General features: G+C 36.9%; 1 protein-coding gene across 3 annotated transcripts in view; it reads right to left on the bottom strand.

The window, feature by feature from the left end:
* The window catches only part of CDH18 (cadherin 18), a 532487-nt gene extending 517898 nt beyond the window's left edge, over positions 1-14589 (bottom strand). For all 3 annotated transcript variants that reach the window (XM_042952827.1, XM_042952846.1, XM_042952853.1), the window contains exons 1-2: positions 14230-14589; positions 1584-1659 (exon numbers count right to left, since the gene is read on the bottom strand). The gene's annotated coding sequence lies outside the window, so the exon portion shown is untranslated. The remainder of the gene's footprint in view (positions 1-1583; positions 1660-14229) is intronic.
* Positions 14590-16044: the final 1455 nt, after the last annotated feature.

Raw genomic sequence — 16044 nt, 5'->3', positions numbered from 1 at the left:
GGAATGTGGATATAAACACGTAAGATGGATTCAGATACTTTCAAACTAGTAGGCGTGAAAATGGCCACATTTCAGTCATTTAGTTAATTAGCAAAAGCGAATCAGCATTTTACTTTTGTCTTTGGCCAAACCTCACCAGTCTGTGTTTTCCAAATAGGACTTTTATTTCCTTTCAACAGAATAATGGGTGGTGAAGGCTCAGGTCATTTTTAACTACTATTCTTTTCTCTTAATCAGTCTTCGTGTCCTAAGCTTCATTTTCCTTCTGTCATTTCAGACGTTTTCTGTTGTTAGGAGCAATTCAAAATTATAGTGTTCAATTCTGTTTTCTAAGGCAGCTACTCAACAAATTCCTTTTTTTTTTTTATGTCATATCCGTGTTTTACACACTCCTTTTCTTTACATACTCCTTCCATGACTATGCATTTAGCACTTGGTCCCTTTTCCAAAGTGATAAATTCCGCTTTAAAAGATGTCCTATTAAGTATCCACCAACTACCAAGTTTGATAAAACTCATTTGAGGTTACTCGGGTGGCTCAGTCAGTTAAGTGTCTGACTTTGGCTTAGTTCATGATCTTGCAGTCTGTGAGTTCAAGCCTTGCGTCTGAGTCTGTTGCAACAGCTCAGACCCTGGAGCCTGCTTCAGATTCTGTGTCTCCCTCTCTCTCCGCCCCTCCAGTGCTCACTCGCTTGCTCTCTCTCTCTCAAAATAATAAGCATTAAAAATTAAAAAAAAACAAAAACAAAAACTTATTTTGAACCATTTCTCTCATAAAAGGGTGTTAGAGACTAAAATAGTCTGAAACATTACTGGTTTTCCTTGGGGCGCCTGGGTGGCTCAGTCGGTTGAGTGACCAACTTTGGCTCAGGTCATGATCTCATGGTTTGTGAGTTTGAACCCTGTGTTGGGCTCTGTGCTGACAGCTCAAAGCCTGGAGACTTCTTCTGATTCTGTGTCTCCCTCTCTCTCTGCCCCTTCCCCACTCATGCTCGCTCGCTGTCTCTCTCTCTCTCTCTCTGTCTCAGAAATAAACATTAAAAAAATTTTAAAAAAATACTGGGTTTCCTATTCTATCTCTTACAAAAATTAAATATACTTGTATACCATTCCTTCTTAGCTAATTTAGTTTTGCTTCATGTTGGTAACCTGACCCGGATTATTCTTAGAACAGGTTGCCTTTCTCTACCAGGAGAACATATTGAAGAAGCTTGTTGTATGGGAGTTTGGGAGGGAGTTTGTGGACAGGCAGATATGACCTTTGGTCAAGTGATGACTTTACAGATTAGTTGCTATGTGACCCTTGGTGAATTATTTAGTCTTTAGTTTCCTCAAATATAAACCAACCAAACAAAATCGATAATATCTTTCTCACAGGATTTTTGTGAAGTTTGTAAGTAATGTATATACCAAGCCTATAAGCTGTAGTTAGAAAATATTTATTTAATATAAAACCTATCTAAATAATATATATTACTTGCCTCTACATGTATTTAAGCCTAGCAATTCCAGTTTCTCAACAGGTAGCAAAATATAAATGCCTCATTGTCTAGCTTGGAACCCTTCTTAGAAAGCCATAGTTACGTTAAACTGTGCTGTGCTGAACACGACTTCGCAGCTGTGAATGGCAGGTCAACATTAGGAAGAAGGTCAACACTGTCTATTGAAAATACAAAAGAAAGTTCTAGCTAACAGCTTTACATAACAGAAGTTGGACCTTAATATTAGGATCACCAAAAAAGATTGTTTATAAAATAATACCAGTTATCTCAAGTTGCTTTTATACAGAAATGACTACGTATGCTTTTTATATATCACTGGATTATACGTTCAAATCCATAGATTAACTCCCTAGCATCCACATAACATGCACAGAAGACTTTTAGTTTGGTTAATATGATACCGAATGAGGAAAACGTCTGAATAAAATATAATATGCACAGAATCTTATTTTTCTCAGTGTTAGTAATGGTTGTTTGTTTAAAACATGTGGTCATGAAAAAGAAAGTTCGGTGGGAAAGGATTTAACATTTATTAAGAACTTCTTACGCATCACTTCCACTGCTGGATGCCATTACCTACATTGATTAATTGGATCTCCGAGCACTACTGAGGGAGAGAGTGTTTCCTCCAGTTTACACAGGAGTGAAGGGAGTTCTGTGGAGAGTTTCCCCCTGGCAATAAGGGGCAGTAAGTGCTGAGGTTGAAACAGTATTGGCTGCTGGGCTATGCTACACAATTCAAATTCCCTCTCATGGGGGAGTTTGGTTTAACATTTATGGCTTAAAATATTGCTTCTGGTTTTCATATTGTTGTCTTGAAAGAAAAGTCACTGGACCAGTTGGACTTAAAAGAGGGTTGTAAGCATCAGGCCATAATGCAGTTGAACTTGTTTTCTCTCTTTGGGGAAGGATGGATTAATATCAGCCATCTTCCCTGTTAGCATAAAATGTACACCAAATGTTGTCAAATATTTGCATAATTAACATTCATCTATTTCTCATTAATGATTAGTTAACATTAGTCTACCTAGAAGTGTTTTGAGATGCTCTAAGAAATAGTTTCATTTCTTCAGTGTTTTAGTTTTATACATATAAATAGAGCATACACACACATACAATCTGTGAACTCTTCAGTAAACGTAATGCAAATTTTCTAAATTATCATAAAATTACCATTTTAATATTAATCATTATTACCAATAAATTACAAGGGTACTATATATGTGTCTTACTTCTGGAGAATAGACCTTTCAAGTCTATCAGAAGACTAACTTATTTAACTTATACCCCAGAATGTTACATAGATGAAAGAAAATTAAAAATAACAAAGGTAACAGAAGTTTCTTGTATCCTTTCCATTGTTTCCTCCTTTGTTATAATAGAATCTGTGTATGTAACTCAGATGGTGGTTTTACTATTGACTGAGTGAGGCATATAACTACAACTTCCTGAGTGATTTCAAACAGTATTGTAAATGTTCAGTCAAGAGCAAATGAGACTTTGCTGATAGCTGAGAGTTCTAATCCCTTAAAACTACTAAACAAGGGCTCCTTTTGGCCATTCCATGATGGAATAAATTTATCAGTTTAAATTAAACTGCAGAAGCTCCTACTTTCCTATTGCCACCTTCCCAAAAAATCATCTCGTGGACACCAAATACGTTGCTTTTATTCACACATCATAGTTTATATATTATATATTGAAACTTCAAGCCCCTTATCAGTAATCTTTAAACACCTCAATTATCACTAATGGAATAGGTTGTCCTAGGGAAGAAGAAGAAGAGAAAAAAAGAACTCTGTGATATAAAAAAATGTGCTCGTGCATATTAGCACCATATACGGGAGGTGATTTTTGCAAAGCTCAAAGAGAATAAGCATCTTCATGGTCAGAATAAGGTAAATGCCTACAGTAAAGTCTGCCTTTGAGGAAGGAGGGTCAGAAATGTTATACTGTTCTTATTATAAATAGAATAACTACCCACTTTTTAGAATCCCACTGACGAACCTCTTTCCTTCGTAACATTGTCATGAGAACGTATAAAAGGTTGGCCATTCTCCCAGAAAAATTCCTACACTTGCAGGGCTTCTTTTTCAATTAATGTTATGTTCAAATTTCAAAATTTACAGCAAAATTATTGAAGTTGTTTTGCTGCTTACTTAAAACAAGAATGTTTCCATGCGGCGGTGAGATTCAGTGCTATTTATTAAAAAATGATGAAAGACTCATTTTCAAAATCACTTTCTATGAACCAAAATAGTGAATTTTAAAGTTTCTTATTTGGAAAGTTCAAAAAAGGTATGCTTTCTAATTGTATTATTTCTAAAACACGAAAGAACACAACTCAGTTTCTATCGCTATGTAACAAGAAACCACAAACTCAAGGCTGTAAAATAACACAATGCTGGAGGTAAGAAGCCAATTCGTGGCACAATTGAGTTCTTTGCTCTGTGGGATCACAGGCTGAAATTAAGGTGTCTGCGAGTCTAAGTTCTCATCTGGAGGCTGTGCTGGGGAAATCCATTCCCTACTTCTTTCTGGTTGTTATTATTATTTAGTCCCCGTAGTCATAGAATTGAGGTCTTTTTCTTTGACTGTGGTCAACAGGGAGATACTCTCAGCTCCAGAAAGTGGCCTACAGTTTCTGCCACGTGGCTCTCTCCAGCTTTAAGCCAGCCGTGGTGCCATGAATCCCTCCCTTGCTTCAAATCCGTGACTTCCTCGTTTCCCCCACTGAAGACAATTATCTACTTTTTATTTAAAGGGCTCATGTAATTAGGTCAGGGCTTCCCGGATCACTTCCCCATCTTAAGGTCAACTGTGCCTTATAACAGAGCAGGAGTAAAATCTATCATTTGACACTCCCAGGCATCATGTGGCACCAGTACCACAGAAGCATGGAAATATTAGAGCGCATCTTTGAATGCTCCCTCTCAGGGTGAGTCATAGAGCTTCTAGAACCTCTCAAACTCTACAGCTCCTCCAAAGTGATGCTTTATAACGCCAATTTACAACACACGAGAGTGAATCATTCATAACGTGCATCAGCTATGGAAATCTTCCAAAATTCTAAAAGGAGACAATACGTATATATTCTACTTATACCTTTATGTGAGTTTTTAATTACTGCACAAAAGAAGCATATAACAAGAAGAAACACTAAAGTACACATTTGTTTTCATTCTGGTAGATTTTTTTCCCCTTAAGAAACATGTTATTCTATCAATAAAGATATAAAGATATAAGGATACTATTTGCACTCTTTTTTTAGATGATTGTGTCCCTGTAAGAACTGCATTTATTTCCCAACCTAAAGTGCCCTTACTCTGGAGAGGGCCATAATGAATCTAGGTGTCAAAGTTTTTTTTTTTTTTTTCCAGCCCGACAGGTAGCTCCAGAAAAAGATAGGCCATTAAAGAAGTCCTGGACTGGGTAGAGGGGCGCCTGGGTGGCTCAAGTCAGTTAAGCATCTGACTTCAGCTCAGGTCACGATCTGACAGTTCATGGGTTCAAGCCCCGCATCGGGCTCTGTGCCGACAGCTCAGAGCCTGGAGCCTGTGTCAGATTCTGTGTCTCCCTCTCTGTCCCTCCCCTGCTCACGCTCTGTCTTGGTCTCTCAAAAATGAATAAATGATTTTAAAAAAATGAAGTCCTGTATTGGGTAGAAACATCTAGGCCCTTGTATCACCGCCTTGCTCTGTTATTGGCTGAGGGACACGTGGGAAGGGCATGTCGTCAGCTTAACAGATAAAACGGACTCTTTAGTTGTTAATGGCTGGCAGCTGGCAGGTAACCCCACTCCCTGACAACAGTTCTGAGAGAACACCTCAGGGTGTACCATACTTACAAAGCAAATAATCTAACTTTCATTGTGTTGTATTTACCCTGAAGCTACCTTCATAGAAGCACATGAACAAGAATGTTATGACATGGCTGTCAAAACAGTGACATGATAATAAGATATACACATGTGATTGATACAGTTCTTCCAGTAGGCACCAATAAATATGTGCTTCAGCATCAACCAAAACTCATTCTTGTCATTCACGAAGCATAAGTTGCAATGATTGGCCATGTTGCATTGTGAGGAAAGTAGGAAGTAGTCGTGAATTAAAAAAAAAAAAAAAAAAGTTGAGTTATGCTGTACAAATGTGTACTTTACGCATATCAATTAAGGACATAAGGAGGAATTCAGACCTACTGAGATGTGATTGGACAAGAAGAAGAGAGATGGAGAAAATTGTTCATTATCCCAACGAATCTGGCATAGTTCTAGAAATTAGGAGGACGAAAACAGATGTGGCTTTACGGACCAGCTACACCTTCATAGACACATGGAAAAGGAGAGCTATAAGAAAGTTGTGCAAATATTGTGAAATGATGGGGTTGTCCTAATATAATCATGTTTGCCCTGTTAGAAGGAACAGTGAGAAGAACTATCTAAATAGAAAATTTCAAAACTGACACTCAGCCCATCCATTTCTATAATGCAGAGGACATGAGTGTCTGTATACGTTTCCTTTACTTTCTCTCAAATTCACAGAAGCCCAAGAGAGTCAGGAAGGGACCTCGGCAATATCATTATTGCTACCTGTGCATGAACTGCCTGGGTTTGTTCAAAGGAGATTTATATATGAAATAGTTCTGGAATCCTGTAAGCTGCTCTGATCTTTACTCATTCTGGTTTCTGTTGGGCTAAATTTTATCTGTAAAAGAAGGTTGTCACAGGTGAATTACTAGGATGATAATGACTGGAAAGAATGAGGATTCCCGTAACTTACAATAGGAAGAAAAGAAGGACAGGAAAACTTATTGGTTTAAAGCATTTGTGTATTAATGAGCTTTAGAAGAGGCTGATGTTGTCACAGGTTCCTGGGTACAGTATTAGGAATAACAAATTGGCATCTCTAAAATGGCAGGTAACAAAGCCATAAAAAGTCCCCGGTGACCTCATGCAATTTCTGAGATCATTAGGGAGTTGCCTAACTACCTCACTTACATCTCATCAAGTGAGACCTCAGTTTCACCCCTGCTGATCTCTCTGCTCCGGTTTCTATTTTCTTTAATTGGAAAGTCAGGTAGTGACACTGGTTTTGGAAGGAATCCAAGATACTCATGCATGAACTACTGTGTGTTTCCAAAAACCAAAACAAAAACCTAGAGCAATGACTCTTGAGAATCTTTAACCTTTACTTGATATTTGTAAAGAAATAACATTAAGATAATTAGTACAGAATAAATACCTCCAATTTGACAATACACAAACATCCTTGAATGGAATCAATTGACACTTGGAGATGAGTTGTGGAAGAAAATTTTTAGAGAAAGGAAGTGAATTCACTTTCCACCAATTACCAGACAGGTAGCGCTCCTATACTGCAAATCAAATAGAGTGTCCAGCATCTGTGATGAGGAAATAGGGCATCTGTAAAGGATGGGTAACTGATGTTGAGAAAGACAGGGCAAGGCCCACCTATCAGTCCACACAATGTAAGCCATTTTCCTAAGTGTTTGTTTGTTTTGTTTTGTTTTGTTTTGTTTAAGATGGTGGCCACTTCTGGATTTGTAAGATGAAGACTTGTGAATGCATTACCTAATAATACCTCATAAGTCAATATAGGTTTAGATATACACAATAAAAGCAAAGTTTGGAGGAAAAGGAGAACTCAGTAAAGGACCCAGACAATAGAATATATTAGAACTCTTAAGAGAGCAAGATATTTTTCAACAAGAATGGACAAGCTATGTTTTACAGAGAAGGTGGGGTAACATTAGCCTTAAAGAGAGGATAAGAAATTCTAACAAACCAAGATTAAAAAAAAAAAAAAAAAAAAAAAAAAAAAAGGTTAGTATGGTGAGCAGAATGATGTCTTTTCAAAGGTGCCTATACCTTACGGTCATGACCATGTAGATGTCCTAATCTCCTAGTTAATAAATCTAGTGTTTATGTTGAGAGCATGGTACCATTACATTTGGTTACATAGGTAATGGCTTACTTCCACACTAGCCCAGATGGGTAGAAATATTAGATTAGGAGTCAAGGTTTGGAGAGTTTATTTTCCGCAAAATTCCAAAAGTCAGTATTTGAAACTAGATGTGCATGTTTCTCATCACTTTCCTGCCTTACTGCCTTTAATTGGATATGCCAGGCCCTGTATCATACATTTGAATGATCTGGATTGTTTGGGGTTATGCAATTTCCAGCAACATAGGATTCATCTGCCATTGGAGACGAAGTGTAGCCTTTGAGCGAATTACACTCTTAAATTTGAGAATCTAATTTGATCCACAAGGCTTGGGCAACGTTCCTTTCTCTGAAAAATGTTTCTCCCATGTCACCAGAATCTTAAAAGTTTTCAATGTTTCAAAAGTTAAAGAACAAACAGAATAAAACACCTTACCCTTTATCAGTTGAGAAGAAAGCTAGATTAATTTGTCTAGGGACAAATAACTCATTAGTAGTAAGTTTGTAAAGGAGGCAGAGTTCCCTAAATCATCCTTTGGTTGTCTCTGAATTTTGTATTATTCGGAGGCTGAAATCTACCAAATAAAGTTAGGTCCTTGGAATACACCAAGTTAGGAGGGAAAGGGAACACAAATGACATTTCCCTTGATATTTTCCTTGCATAAGACCTTAGAACAAGCCGTCACCTTTCCAGGCTCTAAAGAAACCTTTATTTTACATGCAATGCATGCTCAGCAAGGGGTTCAGAGGGAGGAAGCGATTAATGATACTTGTGTTAGTGACAAGAAGCAGCATCTGTCTCTTTTAAAAAATGTGTCTTCTTCTACAAAGTGACGAGGTTAAATGAGGTAATCCCTAAAACATGTTTTCAATGGAAAGGTCTTCATACTGCAGACCAAAACTATCAGAAAATATTGAAATATCTGAAGGACAGGTGTGTCTCAGATCAGACAGATTGGGGCATAAACACTGCATTGAGCTGTACCAAAAGCTCGAGGCTGTTGCAAAACAGACTTGGGAAAAATCACAAAAAATGGAATGAATGGCTTCCCAGGAAGAAAACAGACTGTGTGACATCCAGAGTCCCCCATGTTTCGCCCTTCAGAATGAAACAACTTCAACTTTTAGATTCTAGAGTTGTTTTTGCCTAAGTGGCTATAATGCTTACATTTCCTGTCCAATTTGAAAAATTAAATTCCTTATTTTGGAATTATTCCTTATTTGATATTTGGAATATTTGATATTTATTCAGATATCAAGTCAGAAAGAAAATTTTTTTTTTGCAATGCATCATTTGCCACTGACAATTAGATTCTTTACGTTTCGCCCATGCCAATGGCAAACCATGTATATGAATATTTTAGTTCCCATAAAGACCAATCTATTCCATTAATGTTAGTAATGCTTGCATAATTGAAATGTAGTTATGTGGGTGGTCTTTCGTTTACAGACATTACTTTCTTTGAATGAACATTAATTATTGGCTATGTATTACAAAACTCCTTGTGGTGATGTTATTCTAGTGATAATATAAACATAAGCACAGCATACAATTTGTACATACTTATTTAAAAGTACTCTGATCATGCAGTGTCACCATATAAAAGAGGAACCTCATACAAGAATGACACAATGCTCAGAAATTACATAAAAATTAAAAGAAGTTCTTACAATAAAACAGATGGCTCCAGAAGCAGCTGTGTTGTTTCATTTCTGAAGCGTGTTAGACACATATGTGGATGGGAATGTGGAGTGTGTAGGGGGAAAGAACTGCGACTGTACATGGAAATAAGAAATTGATGGAGTTTTGGCTTTTTTACTATAAGATTAACACATGAGGGCCAGGGATTCAGCTACCTTGAAGTACTTGGCTAACCATAAAATGAAGGAGAGAATGCTACCCTTATATAAACTTTACTTTAAAAATGCACTGTGTGGGGCACCTGGGTGACTCAATTGGTTAAGTGTCCAACTTTGGCTCAGGTCATGACCTCATGGTTCATGAGTTTGGGCCCCACATCAGGTTCTGTGCTGACAGCGTGGAACCTGGAGCCTGCTTCAGATTGTGTCTCCCTCTCTCTCTCTGCTCCTCCCCCATCCGTGCTGTCTCCCTCTCTCAAAAATAAGCAAACATTAAAAATAATAAAAAAATAAAAATGCACTATCTTTCCATTTTTTATTTAAAATCATTGTATTTTATGGGTTTTTTTTTTTTTTGGTTTCTGTTTTTGTTTTTTGCAAACCCCCCATATGTATTCCAAACTTACAGTGCTTTGGAGACACTTATAATGGTTAATGGCATATGTCAACTTAACTGGGCCACAGGGTGCCCAGATGATGGCTTAAACATTATTTCTGGATGGATCTATGAAGATGTTTCTGGATGAGATTGACATCTGAATTGGTAGGCTGAATTAAACAGATTGCTCTCCCCATAGTGAGTGGGCCTCACCCCATCTGTTGAAGGCCTGAATAGAATAAAAGACTGAGTAAGAAGGAATTATTTGTCTTCGTCTAATTATCTTCAAGCTTTAACCCCGTCTCTTATCTTTGGACTTGGACTGGACTATACCATTGGCGTTCCTGGATTTGGACTTCTCCGCCTCTACACTCATGTGAGCCAATTTCTTATAACGAATCTCTTTCTATACGCACGTAACGCATACACATACAGGCACGCCCTATTGGCTCTGTTTCTCTGGAGAGCTCTAATATATGGATCAACATTTACTCTTTACTGCTCCTTTCAGGAACCTTGTAGTAAAACCTATAAGCCATATAGAATGTATTTCATGGCCAATGAATGCAAGTCCCCTAATCGCTCCCATGTGGAAACCTTAAGACCCATCATACAATTGAACATAGACCCTCCCTCCCCCTTTTCTTTTTAACTCCTTCTCAGTTAGATGATCGTGTCAGAAGACTGTCTGTCATCATCAGTTCTTCAGTAATTACACTGAGTGAAATTCCCTGCCAAGTCACAGTAGACACACAGCATTAGTCAGACATAAATTGTATACTATGAGCCCTTGAATTTACGGGATTGTTAACCATCGCATGGGGTAGCCTATGCTGGCTGCTGTGTTCCTAGCATTCTCATGTGACCTATTATATGCTGGATTTTATTATAGTTTATTTTCTTAACAATTCCAGGCATTGTGAGAAACTTTGCAGATACTAGAACACAAAGGTTGTTGTTTTTTTTTTCCTAAGATAATCAGTCTCAGGAATATTAACTTACTGAAACTTACCGATAGTGATAGAATTGGTCACCAAACTCAAGTAGGCCCTGATGCCCTTTCTAATCTTCCCTAATAACCTTTGATTTTTTGGATTGTTCCTGATTTCACTTTATAACTGGATAAAGTTTTGTGGTTGAGTACTTTTTTCCTCTGGTTTGCTCTGTGTTGTAACTGAAGTTATTTTTGGTTGAGATTTGAGAGATGAAGGGTATTTTTTAGTATTTTGACCTTCAAGACAGTATGTTAGAAAGTCATTAAGGGGCACCTGGGTGGCTCAGTCCATTAAGCATACGACTCTTGATTTTGGCTCAGGTCATGATCTTGGGGTTCATGAGTTTGAGCCTCATGTCAGGCTCTGTGCTGACGGCTCAGAGCCTGGAGCCTGCTTCAGATTCTGTGTCTCCTGTCTCTCTGCCCCTTCCCTGCTCACTCTCTGTGTCTCAAAAATAAACAAACATTAATTTTGTTTAAATCTTTAAAAAAATAAAAAATAGAATTGTAATCAATATCAGAAAGAAGTACAGGTCTCAAAAAGTGCAATAAATTAAGGGCACGACTGTTTTCAAAGGGTATGCCCCAAAGTTACTGGCCCCTGACTTCCACCTGGTGAAATGCATAAGCTACGGACAACCTCTCTATCAGCCTCTTTGCATAACAGAAAACTAATGACTTCGTCTTTGGTTGTAAAGATTAAATAGGATGACAAAGGTAAATTATTCAGCCTAGCAGATAATACAACGTCAATAAATTTTAAATGATAGCTTCAAAAGAAGAAATGAAGGAGAAAGAGAACCAGATGGAGAGGGAGGAGGAGGAGGAACCAGGTTCCAGTCTTTGGGGCTGCCTCACTCAAAGCTTTTAGAGGACAGAACCCTGAAGGTTTTCCGTGTTGTTTTGGACAACTCACTAATATGCCACTGTATAATTTCTTAAAACATTTCTCTAGATATCCCAGTTAATAAGGGCCAGAAGGGGCGTGTGGCTAAAAAATTTAATGAAAACAAGAATAGATGCAGGCAGAAAACATTGAAGAGCTCAAGATAGGGAAATAAAAGACACTTACATGGGGCTTATAACAGAACAAATGAAAAGCTGTGTCTACTAAAACGTGTTGTGTATGAAGAGGGCTTTGAATCTGAAAGTAAGCAGGCCTATAGCATTCTGAAATTTGTCAGGAAGGACATAAAGATGTTTTATTTCAAAATAAAGAAAAGCATCAGGATGGGTATGCTTATACTCTTCCAATTTATGAAAGGAATCCTGAAGAAAAAGTTCTTTTTTTAGCTTCAATGAACAATTTAGGAAACGGTGCTTAATGTTCATTCAAAGGGGACATTCTTAAATGTTAGAGTTAATGGGATCCCAGGAAGGCAGTCCTTATGAAATAGGTTGCCTCCTAGCATGGCAAACTCCTTATTAAAGACAGGATCAGCAGTTGCTCTTCTGCCTTCTGGGGAGATCAAAAAGAGAGATCAGTAGCCACTGGGAGACTGGGGCAGTGGATATTTAAATATCCTTTACGCGATGAAATCACATGTCTACTATTGCACATACTTCTGTTAAACGTTACTCCCAGATTCATCAAGCATTCATTAAGCATGTGCTATGAGTAAGGCACTATGAGCTGATGTTACTCATTCATCATCTCATTTCACCTTTGGAGAAGGTAACATCTTTTTAGGAAAGTGAGGGATAGAGACGTTGAATAGTGTGTGCGTGATCACAAGCCACTATACCAATTTTCCCATTGAGGAGCCCTAGCAACAGGATCCTAAAATGTGGGTTTTTCACGTCTTTCTTTCTAAACTGTGAACAGTCTATAAACATTTCAATGTTCCTCATGATGTCTTGCCTGGTTTGTAGAAGCATGATACAATGATACTGCACTAGGTTTCTGAGTCATCTTTACAAGATACAGCATTGGGGCCTAAACAGACATCTTTGATTCACAGTGGTTTAGTTCTTACTGGTGTATTACCATCCTTTTCATCTTGATGAAAATGAAATATGAAAACTTGATTTAAAAATCAAAGCTAGGGTTTAGAAGTCTTTAATGTGAATATTATTTGAGTGACTTGTGTCCCTCAGATAGCTAACATCGCATACATTTCTTTTCTCTAATTCAATGACTTGAAAATATAAAATTTGTTTTTTGAAATGACTGAACAGCTCAGGATGTGGTTTTCTTTCCCTTTTCTGAGAAAAAGAAAATCAAGCTGCTTGGCCTATGTGATAAAACAATGTAGATAATGTTCACGTGAAAAGGTGCAAGATGAAAATGTGAGAATGATCGGAGATGCCGGCACTGTCCCACTATCTAAACGTACTTTTAAACATTTTGAGGAACTCATTATTTTGTTTTAAACAGAAAATCTATCTAACTGCTGGCATAATACTGTCATATCCTTTCAGATGAGTCAGCAGTCACAAAGCCAGCACGTTAAACAACATTTTGCAGATGAGAAGAGACAGAATAATAATTCTGTTGAAGATAACCAAGCAAGCAATAGAATACATGGTTAGAGATCATTGGTATTATTCGAAGCAGAATTCTAGCTGCAATACCATATACATTTGCTATTTAAATAGCAAGAAGCATTCTATGCTTTATGGCAACACAAGTTGAGATGTTTAGACATATCTGAGGTACACATTTATGGATGTATCACCAGCACTGATTCAGGAGTGAAGTTGTGAACAGAGTCAGCCAGAGTTCAAGGCTCATGAGTACTCATCCATTCTGATTCTAATGCAAAAGTATGCTTTCTTTGGCCAATATTTCCTTTTTTTGTTTTGTTTTGTTTTTGTTTTGTTATTTTGCTTCATGATCCAGGATGAGGAGTATCCCTCTTACTATGGATAAATAAAACATAATAAAAACTGAGTTAAAATTCTTTGTTACATAATTATTATTCTACCATTTATTGTATTTATATAACTGGGACTAAAAAAAAATCTCTGGACAGCATCCTGTGACTTCCTTATCTGGAACTTCTGAAATTCAGTCAAGAGTTTCATGTATGTATGTATGTATGTATGTATGTATGTATGTATGTATGTATGTATGTGTATGTGTGTGTGTGTGTGTATGTATAAGAAAATTGTCACAAGATTAGATTTCTTATTTATAAAGCAATCTGAGAAAATGGCATACTTCAAATCAGATAAAACTTGCTACTTTTTGAGAAAGAAAAAGCTTAGAACCAGGAGACTTTTTTCTTTCACATAAACACAACATGACAGCTTACTTAACAGCATGAAATAATGACTACAACAAGAAAATATTTAATTTTCAGGAAAAACACATCAGAAGAAATTTGATTTTAGAGATGATCTCCCTTTGACAGACTTTCATTCCTTCTTAATATTTCATACTCTTTAAAAAATAAAAAATAAAATAGTGAATGTGTTCATCTAGGGTATCATCAGACTATTAGCATTTCAGTGTGGCTCATTCTTTGATGTGGGAAGCTTCCCTGTACATTCTGGAATGTTTAGCAGCACATTTGGCTTTTACTTACCAGATGCCAGTGGCAACCCCTCAGTTATGACAATTAGTAATGTCTGCCAACATTGCCAAATGTCCCCTGGGGGGGCTGAAATCTTCCCCTGGTTGAGAACCACTCATTTAGGGCCACCATAGTTGACCTGCTTTTCCCCATGAGAGCTGAGATCATCTTCTTGCTTTCTTTTCTGTTTCTTCTGTCTCCATTATAATTTAACAATCTCATATCTCTACCTTTATGGGAATTAGCGAAAACATCTATTTGAAGGTATTACACAAGAACATTTCTTCCTCTTCCTACTGTGGACACACATCGGGACACTGAACCTAAGAGAGAATGGAGACTAGATTCCCACTGTCATTCACCCATTGGACAAGGCATAACTGTGTAGAGCAGTAATGGTCCAAACTTCCCTGGTGCTCTGTTTCTATTATTATGACATCACATTTGTAAATGAATTGTGTAGAACTTAGAAATCAATGTCTCCATACTGACAGCATAATAAAGGGTAGCTGTGTCTTTAGGCCAGTCTCCAAAAGTCAATTTACTTATAAAGCAGTTGAAATCTCTGAAAGCTGATCTCTTTAATTTTAAGACCTGATAACAGGAATCCAGGCAGTACAGTTTGAAATAAGTAGATGAAACAGACAGTGGATTTTCCCTCCTCTGAGCCAATGTGATAAAACACACTAAAAATCAAATTGTCCTTGCTTTGATATCTATGCCATTTATTCAACTCCCTAAAATTAAATTTTATGGAAGTTCCCTCTAGTTACTCTATGCTTATTCTCCACGTATGAAAACATTTCTTCTCTTAGTTGATGCCATATTTGGAGAAATGTCAGCCAGTGAAGGGAATCACATATAGATTCTAAATCCCTATACAGATTAGTTAAATTTATTAATAAGTATGCTTGTTGACTGCATATGTTCACAGTCACATGTATTTAAAAAAAAAAGATGTTTTTTTAACCCCAAATCCTTTCTCATTGTCTTTTTTTGAAAAGCGGAGTAACATTAAATGCCTATTTACTTGGAATTCAATATACCTAGCATGATGGTGACCACACAGGTGGTTAACACACGATTCATGTCTTTAGGAATGTTGAAAGTTAGAGAAAGATTGATAGAAATAACTATAGGAATAAAATAAGGTTGGTAGGAGAAGGTTCTTTATTATGATGTGCCCTGGGAATGATTGTAATACACATGAATAGTTATGCACATCTGTTTCACCTCCTATACATTCTAAGTGTGACTGGCCTAATTATGTGCTGTTCACCCACATATTTAGCTCCCATATACTAATTTTGCAAAAGCAGAATTAAGGTCAATTTAACCAAAGAGAAAATGAGGCAGCTAAGCCTTATATTCACTCGGTAACTCTTTCTAAAAATACAAAAAGTCCTCTTGGAGTTACACTGTGGTGAAGATGTTATGTTACCTCTGCCTTGAAAACTCTCAATTGAATAAGGAAAAAAACCTTGGATTGGAGTTAGGGCTCCATCCCTGTAAGTCAGTACTACGTAAGTCAGTATTGCAGAAATTATAATTATGATTTTATTTTTTTATATTTAAAATGTTAGGAAATTTGCTGAACTCACCAAAACCTGGCACTTCTTTTAATATTAAGGAAATTAATTTGCTCTTATTTTCTTATAAGAAATTAGGATATATGGTTGAGATTGCCAGACTGTCTATTGTCTCCCTATAGTCACTAAGCCATTGCATGCATATATATATATATATATATATATATATATATATATATATATAATTTTTTTTTTTTTGGTTAAGCACATGGCACCTAAGAACACAGATTATATTTTC

The sequence above is a fragment of the Panthera leo genome, chromosome A1, assembly GCF_018350215.1.
Source record: "Panthera leo isolate Ple1 chromosome A1, P.leo_Ple1_pat1.1, whole genome shotgun sequence".
NCBI classification, from domain to species: Eukaryota; Metazoa; Chordata; class Mammalia; order Carnivora; family Felidae; genus Panthera; species Panthera leo.
This window is presented reverse-complemented; position numbering and strand designations above follow the sequence as displayed.